The sequence below is a fragment of the Lepisma saccharinum genome, chromosome 21, assembly GCF_977018435.1.
Source record: "Lepisma saccharinum chromosome 21, izLepSacc3.1, whole genome shotgun sequence".
Lineage (NCBI taxonomy): Eukaryota > Metazoa > Arthropoda > Insecta > Zygentoma > Lepismatidae > Lepisma > Lepisma saccharinum.
In genome coordinates this window covers 45949948-45971620 of record NC_139249.1, presented here as the reverse complement: position 1 = coordinate 45971620, position 21673 = coordinate 45949948, and the positions used below count along the sequence as shown (strand labels likewise).

The following is a 21673-nucleotide window of genomic DNA, read 5'->3' as shown; positions in this document are numbered from 1 at the left end:
CTGCACGGAGCGTTCATTGTCTCCACAAGGTCAAGCGAGTTGCTCAAGTCTCAGCTAAAGCATTGCAAAGAGACAGCCAGTGGTGTTCGCAGATACTTCATAAGTTCGGGTGATGGCATGACCCTTTGGGAGATATGCTTAATTTAGCAGCCACTACTATATTTTACCACATTTCAATACTTGTTGCATGAACGTTGGGTCAAAGGGAGATTATAACACAACACCCCTCCCCCTCTGGTCACTACTCTGAAAATAATAATCTAATGTGGCCTCCCCGATAGCATAGTGGTAACGTCGTTGATTGTAATGAAAGGGCCCCGGGTTCGATACCCGCTGGAGAAACATGGTGGTTCAGTTCCCACTTTAAACTGTAGGTCCAGTCTCGATTAGCCTATCTGTTCATAAAATGAACTTTAAAGAAAAACTCAAACAAATTAAACAATAATCTAATACTCGTATATCAATATGTGAAATGGTTGACGCTTAATATTTTTAGCTAAGGTAGGCCTGGATCTTTGGCCTGTGCTATGATATACGTCATGCTGAAAATAAATGCATCTGTTCAGAATTCCTTCCAAAGCACTCAAACGAATATTTGTGTGTTTTCATTCCTCTGCTGTGTAGATATATGTGAGTGATAGAAAATAAGCTTACGGTGCCACGATATTATCGTACATATCTAGACAACTTCGAAAGCAAACCACACTATGATCCACTTCAATGCTCTGGACGGAATTCTAAACAGGTTTCATTTTTCAGAATTTAGTACAGCAAAGTGGTTTTTAGAAAGGTGAGGGAATTTCGAAAACTACATAGCATGGCTTATGCATTAAGTCAAACCATGCCTTAACAAAATATGATCCAAGACATTAAATTAGAAATTATATACGTATTATCTTGGTATTAAAATGTTACGAGCATAAAACGTTTAAGATATAGCGAAGAAAATTATCTGCCAGTGGAAGAAATATTTTTTATGGCTTCAGAAATACTGTATTCTACAAAGACATAGCACATATTCATACTAAGCATGGTGTAAAATCAACAATGTTTGTAATTATAACAGGGAGACTAAAGCACTGGCAAACTGAAAACAAATACAGAAGTGCATTAAATGCATGAATGCATTTTGAACTGAGTCCTGTCTGTGGACTGCTTAATAGTATCCATGCTGCTATCAAAGAGAGATAAAGAGAACATGGAATATGGTACTTACCAACCCTGTCTGGCTTTTCTGCTCCCAGGAGGCAGCACGTGGAGTCTGACTGTCGTCGTCGCCCCTGTGTCACTCTGTTGCCTCTGAAAGGGACAAAATAAGACGTAAATCAACCAAGTGCTGCAACGTTATTTATTTCAGCTGAGGCCAAATGCAACCACAAGTTATCAATAGCCCCGTCTGGTTCGCTACACTTTTGACACAAGGTGTATTGGACGTTCATTCCAGTGTCAGGCTGGTGCAAAGAAACTGTGTTCAACGAAGTAGATGATAAGCGATGTTCAAGTGCTGAAGAATTAACAAATGATATTTTCTCGTTCACTGATTTGTTAGCATGCAGCACGTGACTTGCACCACACCGTGCACTGCTCCAGAACGTAGTGCAAATGGTGGAAACACCAGATATACTACGTGACACCAAATCAACGAGGTAGACGGTTCGGTGTTGCACTTTGTAACCAACTAGAAGTGTGAGTGCAAAGATAGCACTGGCCAACAAAGGTTTTGTCTTAGAGCTGAAATTAGCTTTGTTTATATAATTTTACATGCTGAATCCGAATCCGTAATCAAAATTTGTCCATCACCCACAGTTTTTCAGATTCAGTATATATTTATATATTAAGACAACATGCAAATATAGGTACTATTATACTGTAAGGGAGATTTAAAAAATATATATAACTGGCAACACTGTACGCAAACCTTTCTTTGTGAAGTTCCTTATCAGTAGGGGTCGGAAGTTGAGGAAATATCCTTTTTTTTCCTAGTGTCCCAAGACGAGGCCCAACATAATATACCGGGTTTTCGTAAATGATTGTCGGGGTTTCCTCATTGTTGTAACCGATTTGGGTGAATGACACGGTGAACACAAATGCACGATATTCTTGAGAAACTCAACAAGTTTTGTTCCTTATTTGTTTCATAGACCTATGTTTCCAGATTCTGCCGCTAGGCGGCAGTTTTCCAAAATGGCGGATATTGCTAGTGAGAAGGCGTTCTGTGTCCTTGAATATCACGCAACGAGGTCCATCGACCATCAGTGCCGGAACATGATGTGGAGCGTGTTCGTGAAACCTATCTACGGAGCCCGAAGAAATCGATTCCTGCTGGATCCAAGGAACTAAACATACCGAAGACAACATTATGGAGTGTTCTACGAAAACGGCTCAACATGAAACCATACCGCCTAAGTCTGCATCAAAAGCTAACACTTAACGTTCGCCAGCGATATGCAAAATCTCATGACTGACGATGACAATTTCATCGAGAATTTCGTTTCCACTGACGAGGCGACATTCCACCTAAGTGGAAAAGTAAACACACACAATGTGCGCATATGGGGAACGGAAAATCCTCATCAGTTTGTTGAATTGGTTCGGGACTCGCCTAAAGTGAATGTTTTTTGTGCTGTGTCACGAGAAAAGGTGTACGGTCCATTTTTCTTCATGGAGAAAACGGTTACAGGATTGACATTCCTGGATATGTTGAATGAGTGGCTATTTCCTCAAGTGGAAGAAGATTCTAACACCTTCATCATGCAATTGGATGGAGCCCCACCTCATTTCCACTGTGAAGTGCGATCATTGCTCAACAGAAAATTACCAAAACGTTGGATTGGGCGCGGGAGTGATGAGGATGAAATGAAAACCTTCTGTCATGGCCGCCTCGTTCCCCTGACCTTTCTCCTTGCGATTTTTTTCTCTGGGGATACGTAAAAGATACCGTTTACTATCCTCCATTACCCACTACCATCGAGGAACTGAAAACACGCATAACGAATTCCATCAACAGTGTTACACGTGATATGCTATCCCGAGTGTGGCAGGAAATGGACTATCGCTTAGATATCTGCAGGATATCGCGAGGCGAGCACATGGAACATTTGTGACTTTGTCATAAAAACTTGGTGAGTTTTCTAACATTTTGCAAAAAATTGCATGTATCTACCTTTATTACGTAAAGTACAGTGCTTGTTTGTAACCCCGACAATCATTTACGAAAACCCTGTATGTTCATTTTGGGTCATTGTAGGCCAGAAAAAGGTGGGTTTTATTTGTCCTTTTTTGCCTTTTTCGGCGTTTTTTGGTTTATTGGTCCTTTTGTAGTCTTTTTAAGGTCTTAACGGCATTTTTTTTTGCAACTTGACCTTCTTTCGACTACGTTTTTACTGCCCATTCTCAATTCGAATCATCATCAGATCATCGCCATCACCTCTTAAACATCCTTTCTATAGTAAGAAAAAAAAAGAAAAAACATATTTGAACCATCCCTGAAACGAGAGAAAAACATTTTTGGACGACTGAAGCAGGTACGGTACAAGATCCTTTAACCGTAACTTGTCTGGAAGGTTGCGCTGTAAGTGACAACTTTCTCTTGTTTTGAAGCTTTCAGCACGGTGTATACGACCATATACATGAAATATGTAATTAAAACTGAAGTTATTAATTAATTTGGATCACATTTATACGTCCTTTTTCCGTTTTTAGGTCCTTTTTTGATATTTTTATGTCTTTTTATAGGTATTTTTTTGGCAATTTATAGGTCTTCAACGTTCGAGCCCTACTTGTCAGTTACAGACTGTGTTTACGCATCATTGTTTGTCCTGCAGTGCAGGATCGAAGCTCATTCCAACACACTATAACATACCCAAATGTACCGTCCGCCATGAGACCAGTGCCTCACAGTGAAGAATTGACTTTGCCCAAACCCCCTAGTAATATGATGGTCAGTGATGAGTCTGATGGTGATTTTGATAAACAGAATAGCATTGATGCAGATCCAACATATGAAGCAAGCTGGCATTCAAATGAACCGCATTTGTTGAGTCAGGCCGATCTTAATGACCTCGTACGGGATTTGAACTTGTCAAAGCAGCAATCTGAACTTTTGGACTCCCGGTTAAAAGGCTAGCATCTCTTACTCTCTTAAAGCCTGACACAAAAGGTTTTTTTAAATATTTTTTTTCGAAATCTTGAAGGTGCTTTTAAACATTTCTTCTCTCTAGAAGATGGTATTGTGTTTTGTAATGACTTTGGCATGAATTTAACACACACGAATGGCGTCTCTTCATAGATTCGTCACGTGTAAGTTTAAAAGCGGTGCTACTCCACAATGGTAACGAGTTACCGTCAGTTCCTGTGGCTCATGCAGCATATCTCAAAGAAACATATGAATAACTGAAACTACGGACTTTCAGTGGAATATATGTGGCGATCTGAAAGTTGTCTCACTTGTGCTTGGAATGCAACTTGGTTACACGAAGTTTTAGTGGATCCTTTGCGAATGGGAATTTCACAGGATTAGTGATGCTAAAATCAAAAAGGTATTTTTGTTGCCCCTCAGATCAGGGAACTGTTCCATGATGTAAAATTCAATGACGAACTTAATGAGATCGAAAAGAAAGAAAGCATGTCTGTTATTTTTCAAGAATATGCAGAGATTTTTGGGGAACCATAGGTCCGACAATTTCCGCGAGGTTGTATCCGACCTATTAACTGAATTTCAGGCATTGGGGTTCAACACGGGCCTTAAAATGCACTTCTTGGACTCACACATAGATTTCTACGCCCCCAAACCTTGGAGCTGTCAGTGACGAGCATGGCGAGAGATTTCATCAAGCTATTGCGGAAATGGAGAAACGTTACGAGGGAAAACGGACCCCCTCCATGTTAGTTGATTATACCTGGACTTTGAAGAGGGATGTTCCTGATGCCAAATACAGGCGAAAATCATACACCACAACATTTTTAGGTGCAAACTTCAAACATGTTTTTATTGCAACAACATCTTCTGGAATGCATAAATTATATAAACCGTGCAACAAATTTGTTTCCTCTGTCTCATCAAAACTGTGGGTGATAGGAAAAAACTACAAACAGATCTGAAATCAGCGCTGAAAATACTATTAGATTCACCTATTGGAGTTCTTGAGACAAAAAAAGTTGTTTTTTTGTAGGCCAGTGTAGTCAGAAAGTGCAGCGAACTAGACGGGAATAATTAAGCCGGCAGTCTTAAGTATTCAGGCTGTCATGAAGTAAATAAACTTACTACCATCGACTACAAAAATCACTTTATTTTGGACACAAGCAATCTGTATGTAATAATTCCTCCGGTATGTCTGAATAAGCTGAACAGTAAAAGAGTCTAATTTACTGATGTCTACAGCGAATCGAAAACCTCTTAATGGTAAGTCTTGATTTCACAGACAGCAAACTCATTATCGGTCTCGTCTGGTTCCCGCCTCGGTGTCATCTTTCTCATCCAAAAACAATATGGGATTTATTTTCATCGCTAGACCACCATTTTTGATGTCGAAGCCATCTTGCATCCGAGGTTATGCAAGTAGGCATTCGCATCCAAACGTGAATAGATTTGATTGGGTTCGTGTTTCAAGTCTAGTTTATGCACAGTAAGGATAATCAGGACTGCACCTACAGATGAAAGTGGGATCGAACCCGGGACCCCTTGATTACAAGGCGACGACGATACAACTACGCCATCGGGGAGGCCCTAAAAAGTGCATAGAGCAGTAGTTCTCAAACTTCATGAGCCTGCGGTCCGGTTTTTTTTTTTCAATTTTTCTTTAAATAGTCGATGCACCGATCCCAATAATTTTACTCGTGCTTTTAACTTTGTACGTTAATTAATATGCGCTCTTACAATTTAAGATTCATAAATAAATTATGGCATAATCAAAGAGAGTATTAGTTCGGTTATGTCTAGGCTTAATGACAAATACAAAATTTGGTTTAAATAAGTTGATATGGACTGGATCTAATGGAATCTTTAGTTTCTCTGGCAAGTATCATTAAATTTATTTGGTAAGTGCCGATTTCCATTGGAATGTTTCATTTCCGACACCGAATTTCCAATTAACCCGAATAATTTCACTTCAATATATTTGTTAATGAAAATTGCGACCGAAACTAAATTTGGAGGCGGGAAGTTAGCCACCTTCTATTTAGATCGTTTGATCGTTCACCACCACTGTCAGAAAAGCATTTTCTATTATCGCAGTCGAACTCAAACCCCTTGTAGGTGGTTGGCAGTTAGGGCTGCAAGTCGCTTCACCCTTCCGGCTCTAACTCGAGAAAGGCCCAATCGTTAAAATTCAAATTGAGAGGCTGCACAGGTGACAGTCCCATCTCAGCGGCTTTGATTTCTCACCAGCACCGATGAGAAAGGATTTCCTCTTATAGCTGGTGACCCCAGAACGAAAGGTCATCTTTTCAGGTGGTTGCCAGCTTGGGCTGCAAGTCGCAAAGTTCAGGAGAACCTCTCGCGGCCCGGCGGTTAAGAAACCCGGGCATGGAGACTTTACATTGACATAATGTGTATCTTGAAAGTTTACCTGCTACTAACTGGCACTCCTCTTGGCAGTGCTGTTCCTTGGATGTCTTCCTCCATGTTGTTGTCTTCTTTGACGGCATAGCCTGGTTAGGAAGTTGAAGTTAGCTCCATCATCCAGAATGGCTCGTTGGAGGTGTTATAGCCTGAGAAATAAAATATAAGTTTGTGTAGAAATAAAGTAATTCTATTACTTTGCAATAATAATACCTAAAATGTACAAAATGTGTAATTTTAGTTTGACGATCTGTAAAAGACAGAAATGTTATTTCCTTATGCTCAAATAGATTAGTTGGAACTGTAAAGTAGGAATGGAATCCAGGGTTCCTTGATTACAAAGTGTACTCTACACCTTATGTTGTATTTGAAATATTTACACATAAAGAGATACGTAAAGGAATATATGTCATTTTAAACATGCGTGAGAATTATAAAACCAAAATAATAAAGAGGCCAATAAAAGATTTTGCAAGAAAACATGTTAAGAAGTGTTATTACGCAATTTTCTTTTATACGTACATTTAAATTAACAGACTATCATTGACAAGAAGATTTTGTTGTGTAAATATTTTTAAAATGTCAATAAGGAGGAAGAAAACCTTTGAAATAGTAATATGAACTTCAGTACCCTTCCCAATTGTTTTAAGCACTGCAATGTGTACATTAATATAAAATTTGACTTGAAAGATGTTTATGTTGTCTTCATGTTTTGTACCTTGTGGTTCTCTTTTTACTTTTTATTTGTTAATCATTATTATTTGTCCTGTCTTGTTGATTCGATTGTTCTGACAGAGGTATCCTCCTGCACAAGAGTTTTACACAAATTCGTATTCTCTATTTATAGTTACTCACCTTTCTTTCATACCTTCGTATTTTATATTTTTCTGATTAACCTAACGGTCAAAACTCAAATCAAATCAAATCAATCAAAATCTTGCGGCGTGCTTTTTATGTTTCTGATAGTGAGCTGAGCAGAGTTGACGTTCTCAAGAATATATATAATCCTTGATCATACGCAAAATGACAGTATGGAAATAACTTTCACTTGAACAAATTGGTTCTTTCAATAAGCATTATTAAGACAAAGTATTGAGGACACGTACAGTCACGGACACTGCTGGCTTCTACATTGACTTTTTTACAAATCCCAGTTGGGCGAACTGACTCAAGTTCCGTCTGTTTAAATTTTAAAAGTGGGAAAACATTCCAGAAGACTCGTGTCCAATGTATTTTATATTACTTGGTGTTTATGTAAATACACTAAAAACACTAAATATGCTGACTAAGGTAGTTTTTATTTACGTTTCGAGACTCTGCATGAGGGCCTTCTTTAGATAAAGAAAAAAATAAAACTTAAAAAAAGTATTAACTCTAATTTCAAATGCATTTCACTAATTGTTACTCTCGTCGCTGAAGCAGTAAGAGACAAAGGAAAGAACGCGTTCCATTTCGTGAAAATGTCCATTTCGAGGAATCATTTCACATGTAGCTTACTGCTCCATATGCAGTATATCACTTTTATGTAACATTAGATTGACAAGGCTTAGGTGATAGAGCAGCATATAGGCTTAACCTCGCCCGCATAATAAAGAAATGTATTATTATTATTATTATTTAATTATAATATAAACCATACTTACTTCCGTTTTCTTCTTCATTAAATCTTGGCTTTGAAGTAGTAAATGTGCGATAAATATGTCATTTTCAATTCAGGCATAGAATATTTTGACACTTTTTCTTAGACAATTTGTAATATAAGCTACGGAAACGATTATCACGTGAGCATTGTTGTACTGTTATATTGTCGTAAGCCATCAATGTAAATGTTAAAGCTCGTGTGCACGAATGACGAAACAATATTGCATTTTTGATTACCAAATAAGAAAGTAATGGAATGGTTGAGGTACACATACATTTACAAGTTATACGCTCAGGTATCAGATTATAGTACCAAGCAGGGCCGTATCAAGGTTTGTGGAGGCCCCTGGGCGAAATGTTTTGTGGGTGCCCCCATTTTCTTTATTATTTTTTTACTAGGAGCTTTATTAGCTCAATATGTTAACCACCAATTTTCAGCAGTTGAAATGGTACACTTGATTTTAGAATCAGTAGTCATTCACAATCGAACATATCGCAGATAGGTTTGCAGGGAGAATAGCGCAGTGAAATAAGGTTACAGGACGAAAATTGTAGCGCTATAGCAGCAGTAAAATTCTGCGTCTAAATGTCTACAGACAGTATATTATGAAGAATGAGAACACCGTAACTACAATATATAGTAAATACTAAGGGGGTTCAGATGGAAACAGAGAACTTAGCAGTAGACTGTACTTACGTACATAAATTATTGTAAATTATATTACTTACTGGGTGAGTCTGTTAATAGAGGCCCCGTGAAAAGTGCTCCTTGCATGTAGGCAACCCTGGTACACCGAAGAGAAGAGCGGGGTAGAGAACAGTCCAGGATATCGGTGCCTAGCAGTTTAGACAACTTGACTTAGAGGGGGATTGAAAAGAAAGTGTCCAGAAGTGACCTTGAGGCAGGCAGCGTGCAGGTCAATTGAGTGCAGTTGAGCGGCGAGGAAAGTTGTGTGTATGGTTCGGTGGGTCAGCATGGTGTTAACGGTGGAGCAGCGTATCTTTGTTGTCGAAACGTATGTTCGCCTCAGTTCTTGGAAACAGTGTGCAGATTTGTTTACGACGGAGTTTGCGGTGAATGGAGTTCCAGCGAAGGCCCCAACCAAATCAGTAATGCAAAAACTGATTGCAAAATGGCGGGAAACCGGATCCGTGCTGAATAGGCCAAAAGTGCGTCCGAACTGAGGCAAAGGTGGGCGACGCAGCGCAGCTAACGATACGCAGTCTACGAAAATCATCGCGGCGTTTGGCATAACAGTTGCAGGTGTCCCAGTCAACCGCTATGCGATCCTGATGCAGGACTTGAACTTGCACGCATTCAAAGTTACTGTGATGCATCAGGTGCGGGATGTGGACAAGGCAGCTCGCATGCAGTTTTGTGAGTGGTTTCTGTCCATTATTGCTCCGGAGGTGCTGCAGGATGGTTACTTGTTCATTTCCGATGAAGCATGGTTCCATCTGTCAGGCTACATAAACTCCCAGAACACGCGACACTGGTCAGGTGACTATTCACACGTTTCATGGAAGTTCCTCTGCACGCCCAGAACCTCGGTGTCTGGTGTGCCGTGTCGTAACGCCGCATCATCCCCGTGTTCTTCCACGAGACTGTGAACTCGGCTCGTTACATCAGTACCATATTCAACGTGTTTGTTGAACAACTGACTGATGATGAGCGAAGGAACGCTTACTTTCAGCAGGATGGAGCCACGGCGCATACAGCATGTGCAACGATCGCGCGCATTGAGTCAGTGTTCCCGCCTAATCGCGTCATCAGCCGTGGCACGAACTAACCTAGGCTACCTTGTTCTCCAGATTTATCACCCTGTGATTTCTTCTTGTGGGGAGCTCTAAAGAGACAGGTGTATAGCAACAACCCTCACACACTCGAAGAACTCCAGAACAACATTATCACAGCTATCCAGGCCATCCCGCAGGATGTCCTCCCCAGTGCTTTTCAGAACATGTGGTATCGTCTGCACACGTGCCTCGAGGTCAACGGAGGACATTTCTAGCATCTCCTCTACGTACGTTGTTGTCACACTGTACTGTATTTACAGAAGAGATGTTTCATTAATTTTCGTTTTTGTGAAGTTGTCTAAACTGCTTGGCACCGATATCCTGGACTGTTCTCTACCCCACTCTTCTCTTCGGTGTACCAGGGTTGCCTACGTGCAAGGAGCACATTTTCCATGGGGCCTGTTTTAAAAGACTCACCCAGTACAATAAAGAGTAAATATGTCACTACATATGCACGGTCCATCTACTGGACAATTACCGACAGGTTCATTGTTAAATTGTAGTAACTACACTTTCTTCAAGAAAATTCCCAAAGGCTTAACACTTATAGTAGACACACTTTTCTTACCTTTTTCGCCGAAAATTCATCTACTATAACATCGAAGTCCAATTCACGAAGAAATTCATGTTCAATGCTTAATGAACGAAGATTGGATAAGTGATCCTGTCCCATGGCAGCACGAAGCCTGTTTTTCACTAATTTCATTTTTAAGAAAGATCTATCTCCGCTGCAGTTTGTTACCATTAAGACCAAATACATTCTAAAGAGAATTTCGACATTGGGAAATGTACTGCGGAACGGGTCCTTACATACAATATTATACATAGACAGTTCCACGAAAGAAATTTATGTACTTCGAAGGATAATTTATTATCTAAATCATATCTGGAAATTCATTGAATAATTGTACCTTATTTCCACACAATAGCCAAATCAATCCATGGTATAAAGTATACTGAGCTTCAGATATCTACAAACAGATCGACTCAGAGCTATGCTACAATTGGATCCAGAAGAGTGAAGACATACGATAATATCGAAGTATTTTCATTTTTCAAATACAACTTCTTATGTAATTTTTCACAAGCATAGCCAGCTGGTTAAAATATTTTTTTGGTGGAGGCCCTTCACAGCTTCCTTTTGGTGGGGGCCCCGGGGCAATTGCACCAGTTGTAGGTTAATCCGGCCCTGGTACCAAGAGAAACATTATCTTCATAATGTGAATTCGATGGAGTTCGTTTGATTGCTCACTTGGAGAGGTGAGGTCTAACAACCTTCTAATTCATTGTAGAGCACAACATCAAGCAATATCATATCAATTCTATTATAGACATTCTTCGCTCGAGTGGGGCACAGGGAAGGCTAAGTATTTTCAAGCAAGCTCTTCTTCAGTGGATATAGCTGACATGATGCTTTTTGTTCCTCTGTTTTCCCTCACATGCTCTCCTTCTTCCCCTGTTTGTTTATTTATCTTCTGCTGCTTTTTCTCTATCTTTCTTCATCTCCTGTTTTATGGCTTTCTTTCGCAGCCACATAGCTAGATATTTTGGTACTCTAGGCAGGATTGTGGCTTTGCGCCCCCAGGCACCGATATTTTATGTGTGTGCTTTCTTAGATATTTTTTTCATATGTCATGGTTTGTGATATTTATATCCTACAAATTTTGAAATCAGGAAACAAAGGAAAACTAATTAAAAACTTTAAAAAAATATTATATTAAAAAATTATATTTAAAGATCGTAGAAATTTTGAGCGAGAAATGCAGGCTCGACCAGGACTCGAACCCGGGTCTATGGCATACCGTGCCATTTTACTTCCACTTTCTTTTTATTACAAAGGAATACCCCTATTCGGTGGTATCCCCCGTCATTCACACTTTCTCTCAACATTTCTGCATATCAGTTTTCTCTTTATTCTCGGTTTTCTCATTTTACGGACAACACAAACATCCAAGTCCCAGCTGGGATTCGAACCCGGGACCACTGGCTTCGTAGCGCGCTGAGATAACCACTCCGCCAAGGAGGCCGATACCACTGAACTACCGAGCCGACCTGGCCTCGCTTGATTTTACGCTATCGCTGTTTTACCTGCAAGGAATCGTCTCTGCCAGAGATCTTCTTCTTCTTCTTGCCCCTCACCGCTTTTATGGTAGCAGTCGTGGGCAAAGGTCATAAAACATTGATGTCTTGAATATGCGCGCACTATTATCATAGAATGCTATTATTAACAGCACAGTGTTACACTTCACTGTGTGTGCCTAATCTTCAATAATTAAAGATCGTAGTTTGCATTTCTGACTTTTAAAGCTTTACCATATTTAAGAATATTTAAGTTAGGTCTTAGCGTCTGAAGAACATATTTAAAAACGTACGATTCCTACTACATTGCGAAACAAAATTCCAGCAGTGTGTTACAAGAATTGTGTAAGCCTAAGTATCGTTTCAACCTCACAAATCGAAAAGGATTTATTATAGATATGTTTTCGTGATGTGCTCGAACAGGAAACGTCGTGTACCGAGTTCAATAGTGGCATTTTTCACGTGGTGACCCCCCCCCCCTCAAAGAAAGTATCAGGGGTCACTACATCACTTGAAAATCTTCAGTGGAAACAAGGGTCGAGTAACGCTTTGTATGTTTTCCATCTCCCCTTACTTCTGCCAAGTGAAAATTTCTCCGACAGCCTTCCTAGCCTGCCTACCACTCGCCACGGCCCTGTTCTTTCGTCCTGTTTATCTTTCTTGTTATCTTTCATTTGATTGATTAAGTTGTTGGTGTTTTAAGTCCATTTTATGCACAGTAAGGCCAGACCTACAGTTTAAAGTGGGATCCGAACCACTATGTGCCTCCACCGGGTATAGAACTTGGGCTCCCTTGATTACAAGGCTACTACTGTCCCATCGGAGAGGTTGTCTCCCGATCATCCTCTCTCACTTTTCTTTTATCTTACTTTTTTACTGCATTTTTCTATATTTTCGTATCTTCCTTTCTGTTTATTTAGTCCTGTTTCTTTCTTCGTATGTTCTCTATTTCTTCTTAAAACGCAGAATGTATGGTGTGAGATTGAATATTGCTTGTATATTTTGCGTGTTACAAGGTATGCTCACGTTTTTATCTTTTTCCTGTATTACGAATAACATTCAGTGCCTAATTACAATATGTGTTTCATTAAAAGTGCTATTAAAGAGTTGTATTATACTCAGAATAATCATTTATGTCCACTCTATATTTTATATATTTCTTTAAGGCACTTGGTAAAAATTGGGAACACCTGGCGAATTTAATCTGACACTGTTGATAGAAATTACGAAAAAAGATACGTATTTCCTTTCCATAGATCATTAAACTATATTGGTAATTCAAGCAAACGAATTTGAGTTTCACTTTTAAAACGTAGCTTTTCAATCTTTCTGCTAGACGTCTGCAGTAGTGCCTTGTATGCCCATCCTCTCGTTCTTATGGAATTGCTCCTATTGTTTTTTATTGACTTTTACTCACGAATTCCGAAACTGTGAAAATACTGCAGTTGGGTCAGTCCATGTCAAATCGACCAATTTCAAAAGAGTTTCCAGGTCATGTTTTTTTGATTTGGATGAAGGCATGAAGGTTCAATCATGTCTGGAAGGTTTGTATTCCAAATATTAGGATCCTCTGAAAATAGTTCTAGAGTTGTAGCCTGTGGAAGAAGGTGGTGCGCAACTGAAAATGTGATCCAAATATGAGAAATGAGCCTCAGAGCTAACTTCAGGACTCAATAACTTTGGAACTATTGATCACAGCCTAGTGATATTTACACACCAAACAAACCTCTTACCAAGGAAAACGTGTATTGCATCCAAATACCCTCAGCTTGTTTACGTTAGCTTGTTTACTTAAAAAGCCTTAAGTGGCAAAAAAAAATGCATATTTTGTGTGCCTGCTGTTACATATCAATAATGTGGGACTATCACTCAGTTTGAGGGTGTTTCCTGTGCTTGTGCGTTTACTATTTCAGTATTTCCTTTTCCAAACTGACAATGAATTAAGGGAAACGCATGGTATATTATGAATGAATATGTACGAAAATAGAGGAAGAATCATGGGAATACTGCAGTTTTCATGCTCTTGAATGAGCCAGTCCATTGGGAAATAGGCTCCTTTCCCTTCGGAAATGTCAAAAATCACTCGCCCAGATGAAAATTTTGTGTTGGGACTTCCTTTTTTATGTAAATATGTGTGAAGATATTATACTCTTATAAAGGATTGTAAGAATAAGTATTATAAACAGAATATGATAAAAAATTCTCAGTCAAAAGTTATTTGTAAAGTATTATGTTGTATAATTACATAATCACAGTAGTGCAGTGAATTTTTTGTCCAGCTAATAAAGTTCGATGTACCCTGATATATATGTTTCGTTGTCAAAGACAGTTATTGCAATTACTATGTTTCAAAGGTAAATTCAAGAGTATTAGGTTCCACCTTAAGGGGGAAAAATGCCCCTCTTCCCGCAAACAGAAAGAAATCAGTATTTATGCTTTACTTAGCTTTACCCCCTCCCAAAATCTCTTATGAAATCGGCGCCTTTGCACATCACCCCCTTCCTATTTAAAACAATTGAGTTGAATTCAATATGGTGGCCACTAGTATGGTGACCACTAATGTGGTGAACGTGCGCTTGGAACACACCAACGTGGTTCCCCTAAGCCAAACCCGTTTTTATCATGACCAATTGTACCCAGATTTGTAGATCCGGCACTGCATTCAACCCTTCTTGTAATATATTGACTATTGTTTTGTTCAGAGCGCATAGTAAACCACGTTATATTTTTATTATGTTGAAAGGTTATCATAATTGGCATGTGATTACTGTTGTAACATTTCTCTAATACACGCCAATGGATTTTTGAAGCTATATCATTTGAGGTAATAGTTATGTCTGGAGCACTCGGCTGTTCATTAGGTCTTGAGATTTTTGTAGGTGTTCCGTCGTTGAGTAATCCAGCTGAGGAATCGTGCAAGTAATTATACAAATCTTTACCAGATCGATCAGTTAGAGAACAGCCCCACATAGGGCGGTGTGCATTAATGTCCCCTGCCAGCACAAATGAAGTGTTTAGTGGAAGCTGCCCAACGATATTCTGCCACACTGTAACAGGGAGGTGCACTGTGGGAGGGCAGTTAATTGGTACATAAGACGTATCAGCAATCCGAACACCTGTAATCTGAATTTGACTGTTTATATTTTGAAACAAAATAATGCCATACTGTATATTTCTTTTAACACCTATAGCTGAACCACCATATCCATCTAAACGATCATCTCTTATCCAATTGTAACCTTTAAACTTCAATGTTGAGTCAGTTATCAACCACGTTTCTTGTATAAGAAGGACATCTGCAGAAAAATAAGATAAAACATGTAAATTATGTCTATGAGAGAATTAAACTTCGTATATTCCACTATAATATTTTCAAGACTTTGTCTGGCATGCTGGTTGTTGAAATAAATATTGCAAAATACTTGTAGCAATACAAGTCCAGTCCCGGTTAACGTTCAGTGTCGAAGTCCCTGCTAGGCTACATAATTGTTCTATAAATAATGAAAAATTATGTAGGAATTTTGTAGAATTTTGTTCTTGTGTTCGATTTGGCTGGATAGCTTGATCCGGCTCTGCAAGAACAATTAATTTATTTTGTTGGCATGTTGTCGACAAATCCGGAGCATTGTCTTTTCGAGATCCTGGTAAAGAGTAATCAGGGTTTGTCATTCTCTTTTTATATTCATTTTGTCCAAATGGTTTCAATGTTTGAGAAGGTTTCTGGCGTTTTCCTTGAGAAGACTCAGTCTCTTCCAAATATTTTCAAGCTTTCTTTGAACTGTACAATGGTCTTTTATTAGATACACTGTATTGATCTTGTATTACATTATTATGATATGAGGTGCTACTCGAATTGTTAGATATCGAATCATATGTAAATGGCATTACTGTTTTTTTCTATTTCCTGAACATGCCCAGTAGATATCTGTTCATATCCATACATATAGTTAATTTTTGTCACTTTCTTCATAGCTTCGTTCAACGTAACATTCTGAACTGTCATAATTTTGATTATTATTTTCTTTTGGCGTTGTCTTTCAGGACAGTTTTTGTCAATTGCACTGTGCTCCTGATTACAATGGAAACACTTGATCTTATTTGTGCAAGAGGACGATTCGTGATTCTCACCACAGCGTTTGCATTTTAATTTACTTTTGCAATTCGCCCTGAAGTGCCCATAATAAAAACAATTAGTGCACTGTTTAATCAAGGGAATGTATCTATCAATATCAAACTTTTTGTAAAACAGTGTGACATATTGTGGTAAGGATTGCGAGTCGAATATTACAATTACCGTTCGAGTTGGAACAGCAACGCGAGTACCTTCCTCGTACTTATACTTCACAATGCGTTTTACCTTGATTACTTTGGCCGTTGATGAATTTATATTTTGCAAAATTTCATCTTCACTTATTGACTGATGTACATCTTTCATAATTCCCATTCTTCGTACTCTGTGTGATGGAACGAAACCTTCCCAATTATTCTGTAACAGTAATGGATTCGAAAGGAAATCATTTGCATAATTAGATGTCGTAAATTTAAGTCTAACTAGATTTTTCCAAAGGCTATCTATCTCTTTCAAACCAAATATTTTATTTGCTGACTATTTGGGTTAATTTTAAAATGTGCAGTTGACCAATGTTTCCTTTGCCATTTCCACCTGAGGCATCCTGATGTTTAGATTTCACAAATATTTCATACGGACCTAAATGATTACTTCTGTACTTCCAATACCTGTTGCTCATAAACCTTTTTGGAACTTGATTTAATAATTTGTTGGGTGTTATCTATATTATTACACTCAGAATTCAACTTATTAACTTCTTCTACAGAAGTTACGATTTCCACGTTGCTGGAAAGTTCCGTGGCACTAATGTCCGTGTCCGAATAAGGGAAAAATGCGCCCGGGAAAAATGCGCTCTCGCAATAAAAGTGGGAAAAATGCGCCCTCCCAAGAGTAACCACATTAGAAAGTGGGAAAAATGCGCCCAGCACACAATTAAGCGAGTGGCAGCTAAGAAGCGAGCAAGAGAAGATGACGAATCTATGTCTAAGCTCTACCAGGAAGAAATGGGTCACTTGTTTGATCAAGGATTCGACCTCGTGGCGGAAGTTCCTGTGTACTCCAGCTTCAAACGCAGCATGAATTATGTGAGGAGGCAGGCAGAAGGATATCGTCGAGACCAAATTCCAGACAGATTATCGTTTTATCTGAAGAAGACCTGAAAATGGACGACAGTTCTAGTTTCCTTTTGGTAGATGAAGGAGACGAGCAGAGAATCCTCGTTTTTTGTAGCTCCGAAGGCAGGGAAATACTGCAGAATCACAATCAGTTCTTCATGGACGGGACTTTCAAATCGTGTAGCAAGCAGTTCGCCTAGCTCTATACAATCCACGCAGATCTTGGCAGTACAGATAACGAGACTAACATCGCTCCAGTAGTATTCGCCTTCCTGTCCAACAAAAAAAGAGAAACTTACGACCTACTTTTGGGGAAAATGAAGGAATGTTTACCGGGTTGGAATCCAGAAAGAATCATGGTTGACTTCGAAGATGCGTGCATTTCTTCCCTCATTTCAAACTTCCCGACTTGTACCATCAAGGGATGCTACTTCCACTTTAACCAGTGTCTGTGGCGAAAAGTTCAAGACGTTGGATTCGTACCGGTCTACAAGAATGACGAAGAAGTAAGGCTTCATGTCCGGCAGCGCTCTGGCAATGATCCCCCGCGAGGACGTTGAAGATGGGTGGCTCCAAATCCATAGTACGCCAGTTGATGTGTGGCACTGTGGAGATGCAAAGTACCGCACGAACAATGTCGTCGAAGGGTGGAACAATAAGCTGCAGGAGAAAGTTCGACTTCATCCCAAATTCTACACCCTTCTGAAGACGCTGAAGCAGGAAGCGGAATACAGCGGATACAAATATGACAGGGCTAGCATCGGTTTGGAAGGAACGAAGAGGAAACGAACGTACATAAAACTGGATGAACAGATTAGCAAAATTATACATACTTACAAAACAAGCACACCCAAGGACCTTACCAAGTGCCTGAGAAGTCTGGCGTACATCCAAAAAATGGAGTAAAAGATCGTCAACGGAGGCCACAAGAAATGGAAATACAAATGTAAATAAAAACTTCAATCAAATAAAATAAAAATTACAAAAGTAAAAAAAAAATATGACAAAGGACATCATCTCCAGCTTCTAAACACGCCAGAAAAGAGAATATTTTTACTGTTCTTTTTTTTTTTTAAAAAAAAAACTCTTTCCTGACAGTGTTAAGTGTGAGGGGAAGCTGCGTCAAGGTTGTTTTAATCAACATATTATCATATTGGTGAAGGTCGTGTGTGCTGGGCGCATTTTTCCCACTTTCCATTGTGGTTACTCTTGGGAGGGCGCATTTTTCCCACTTTTATTGCGAGAGCGCACTTTTCCCGGGCGCATTTTTCCCGACACCGTTTTATGTTGGATTCAGCTGGTTTTGTACCAGAAAATTTGGCTTTACGGCCTTAAATTTTTTCATGAATTAATGTTCACATTGCCGCACATATATTTAGAACGACACTAATATTCAAACAGTAAACTATAAAGTCTCAAATTCTAACTTAGAACACAAAATTATCTTTGCAACCAATCACTTACACAATCACATCTGTCGGTTATCGACTTTTTTCAAGGTTAATGTATCACTAGAACGCCCTTTCAATATAGGGCAATATTGGTTGTATGTAGGCATCAGACAATTGCAGAGATGAAACAAGTACATCCTAAATAGACCACAGCCAAAATATCTGCATTTGTTTACAATTTGGAGATAGAACATTTGCATTCTCAATGGACGAACTGTGTATCAATTCCTATAGTGCTGTGTTTATTGAATCGTGTTCAAGGGATATTTTTTTAGTGCAAACATTTAAGCAAAGCTGTAGAATTGGCATAGCTCGAATGACACAACTTTGGAGAAGTAGTGAATAAAAAGTCCTCTAAGGGGAAATGTTGAAATCATCAATATGAATAATAAACACTGGGTATCGAAGCCGAGACCCTATCCTTTGCTTAACTACCTGATTGTATCGTTAACTTATCAAAGGGAATGAAAACCACGACACAAACAAAAACCACCATCACTGACACTATTTTGAAACTGGTATTTTTGCCCACGTAAATGAAACCATTCTCGCGTTATGAAAGCGACACAATGCATTCTATCGTTATCACGCATGTGGTAAATATTTACTACAAGGTGTGAATGTAAATTGCGCTAATGACAATTGAAACAGGTGGTCTCAGCACCAAGCTATGCAGGATATTGACGTGTTCATAGTCACCTAGGTTATAGTCACAGGAAATGAAATGAGCTTAAAATTGATGTTTAATTAGTCCATGAGCGTGGTTCAAAATGTCACTTATTGGTTCCACCTGGAGTGACAAGTTCTAGGAATGATTTTTGTAATGCTCCATGTGTGAGCATTCTGATGTGATAACCTGAGCAGAGTGGTAGCTTAATATGAGTTGTAACCACTTTTATCTCTAGATCCCGTAAATGGTTTTCGGACTGATAAGAATGGCTATTTTGAGGAAGTACTTAATTCAAAGCAACATAACTTTGAAGCTTATTCTGTATTAACTTCTTTTAGCAAACATTGATTGCAAATTGTGATATGGCCTCAGTGATGGCATAGTGGTAACGTCACCACCTTGTAAACAAGAGGTTCGAGGTTCGATACCCGGTGGAGGCACATTGCACTGTGGTTCGGATCCCACTTTCAACTGTAGATCCAGTCCTGATTAGCCTACCTGTGCATAAAATGTACTTAAGACAACCATTCAAACATTGTAATATCGAGTGCTGTAGTAGTAGTAAACTCTTAGTCATTAGTTTTAGGCCTAATCGACTAATTTGAACAGGTTGCGGTTCGGCAAGAAAATGATGATTAACATGAAAGGTACAGAACATTTTATTATTTTGGGTTAACCTCGGCAGTATTGTAAGTTCACCATTATTATTACAAAAAAAAAAATTAGGACCAGCACTGCAATAAAATGGTCATAACAATCTACCATCATACTGCTTACATATATCATCGTCTGAGTCATCGAGTTGAAAATCAGATTCTTCTATTCCTGCTGTTTCTGGTTACTGTAGGTTTGTAACTTTCATGTGTGTAGACTTGAGTTCATTGGACAGGCTAATAGTTCCAAAACCACATCAGGTGCAGGTATGAAACGCATCCGCTGAATGACAAGGTTGCCATCTTCATCATTGGTCCATCCATATTCTATAGTGCTTGGCACCGTAGGATTTGCCTGTAGGCAACACTTCCATATTGTTGCTTCGTAGTTGGCTCGTAGAACGTGAATGAAGAGACAGACAGTCTCCATAATGGCAGGCGGTTGGATCCAACTTCTCGCCTCTTGGAGCAGAATAGCTGATAGGGCAGTGCATTCACCTCACTAGTGTTGGCAGCGGAAGCATAAATGCAGCAGGTAAACTGCTCAATCTTCTGAAAGACTTCATCACTGACCTCCAATGACTGGCCAAACTTTCCGAATATTTCCTGGTAGGAGGGGTCCCTTTTGACCATCTCCAGAGTTCTGAGCTTCCCTCGAGTGACAAAGGCACTGTCAGTGTCACAACCTGTGAAGCCAATAAGAATGTCGCACATGGTTTGTCCGATTAAACTTGCCAGCTTCCTGATGTTAACAAAATGTGTCCGATTCTTAGTCCACACTTTCGGTAAATAGGACAGGGGATCTTCTTCAGGAACTCCTGACAAAGAACCATGACATCAGTATCTTCAGCTGTAATCACGACTGCCTTTGACCCAGCATTCACAGCATGCAAGGCGTCTGGGAACAAACGAGCGTCAGCTTCTTCTTCTTCTGTGGACCACAACTCTTCCACATCTTCCCACTCACTCTCCGTTATCTTGTAACAAGTTTCCTTGCAGATCAAGGACCTGGGTATTTAGCATCTTTCTTTATTGCGGGGATTTTCATTTTTCCACTAGGAATTTAGACTGATCTTATTGAGATAACTACATAAGAATTTTCTCCACTGCTGGATGTGATGTCCTCCCGCAATGCTATTATACTGGAGCGTTGTGGATTAACTCTTGTTTAATCTTTGAGCAACTGTGGTTTAACTCTGGCGGTAGACATCAAATACAACATCTACAATTTCACTCTGTGCTCCCTCATGAAGGTCCCTGGTCAAAGCCAGCACTGCCAGCTGTGTGAAGGTTTTGTTGTTTCCCATCAATGGTAGAATGAAGGTGCTGGAAAAGTTTCAGCAAAGGCAACATTCTTCTCGAGTTCTCTGGCCAATACGGCCTTTCCAAGAAAACCATCAGCTTTTGCCAGAGCTCATGGTAGTGGGTCCAGTGTGTTCAGTTTGCAGCTTTCAGCTACGAGGGTCATATGACTAATGAGCTTTCAGTCTGCCTTCAGAATCATTTCTGTTTTTGATCTATGGGCTGTTTCGTGCAAACATTGGATAAGGTTTTGAGGTTTTGCTTTGCCAGTTATCATAAAATTTCATTGAAGGTGGATCTTCATCTAACCGCGTTCACTTGAATGTCTGGTGGGCCA

At 39.4% G+C, this 21673-nt stretch overlaps 1 long non-coding RNA gene across 1 annotated transcript; it reads right to left on the bottom strand.

The window, feature by feature from the left end:
• Window positions 1-1214: 1214 nt before the first annotated feature.
• Window positions 1215-8276, bottom strand: LOC146004376 (uncharacterized). Its single transcript, XR_014443923.1, has 3 exons — window positions 8203-8276; window positions 6567-6708; window positions 1215-1299 (listed from the first exon to the last, which is right to left on the bottom strand). It is a non-coding gene; the product is annotated as an uncharacterized LOC146004376 (long non-coding RNA).
• Between the last annotated feature and the right edge of the window lie 13397 nt (window positions 8277-21673).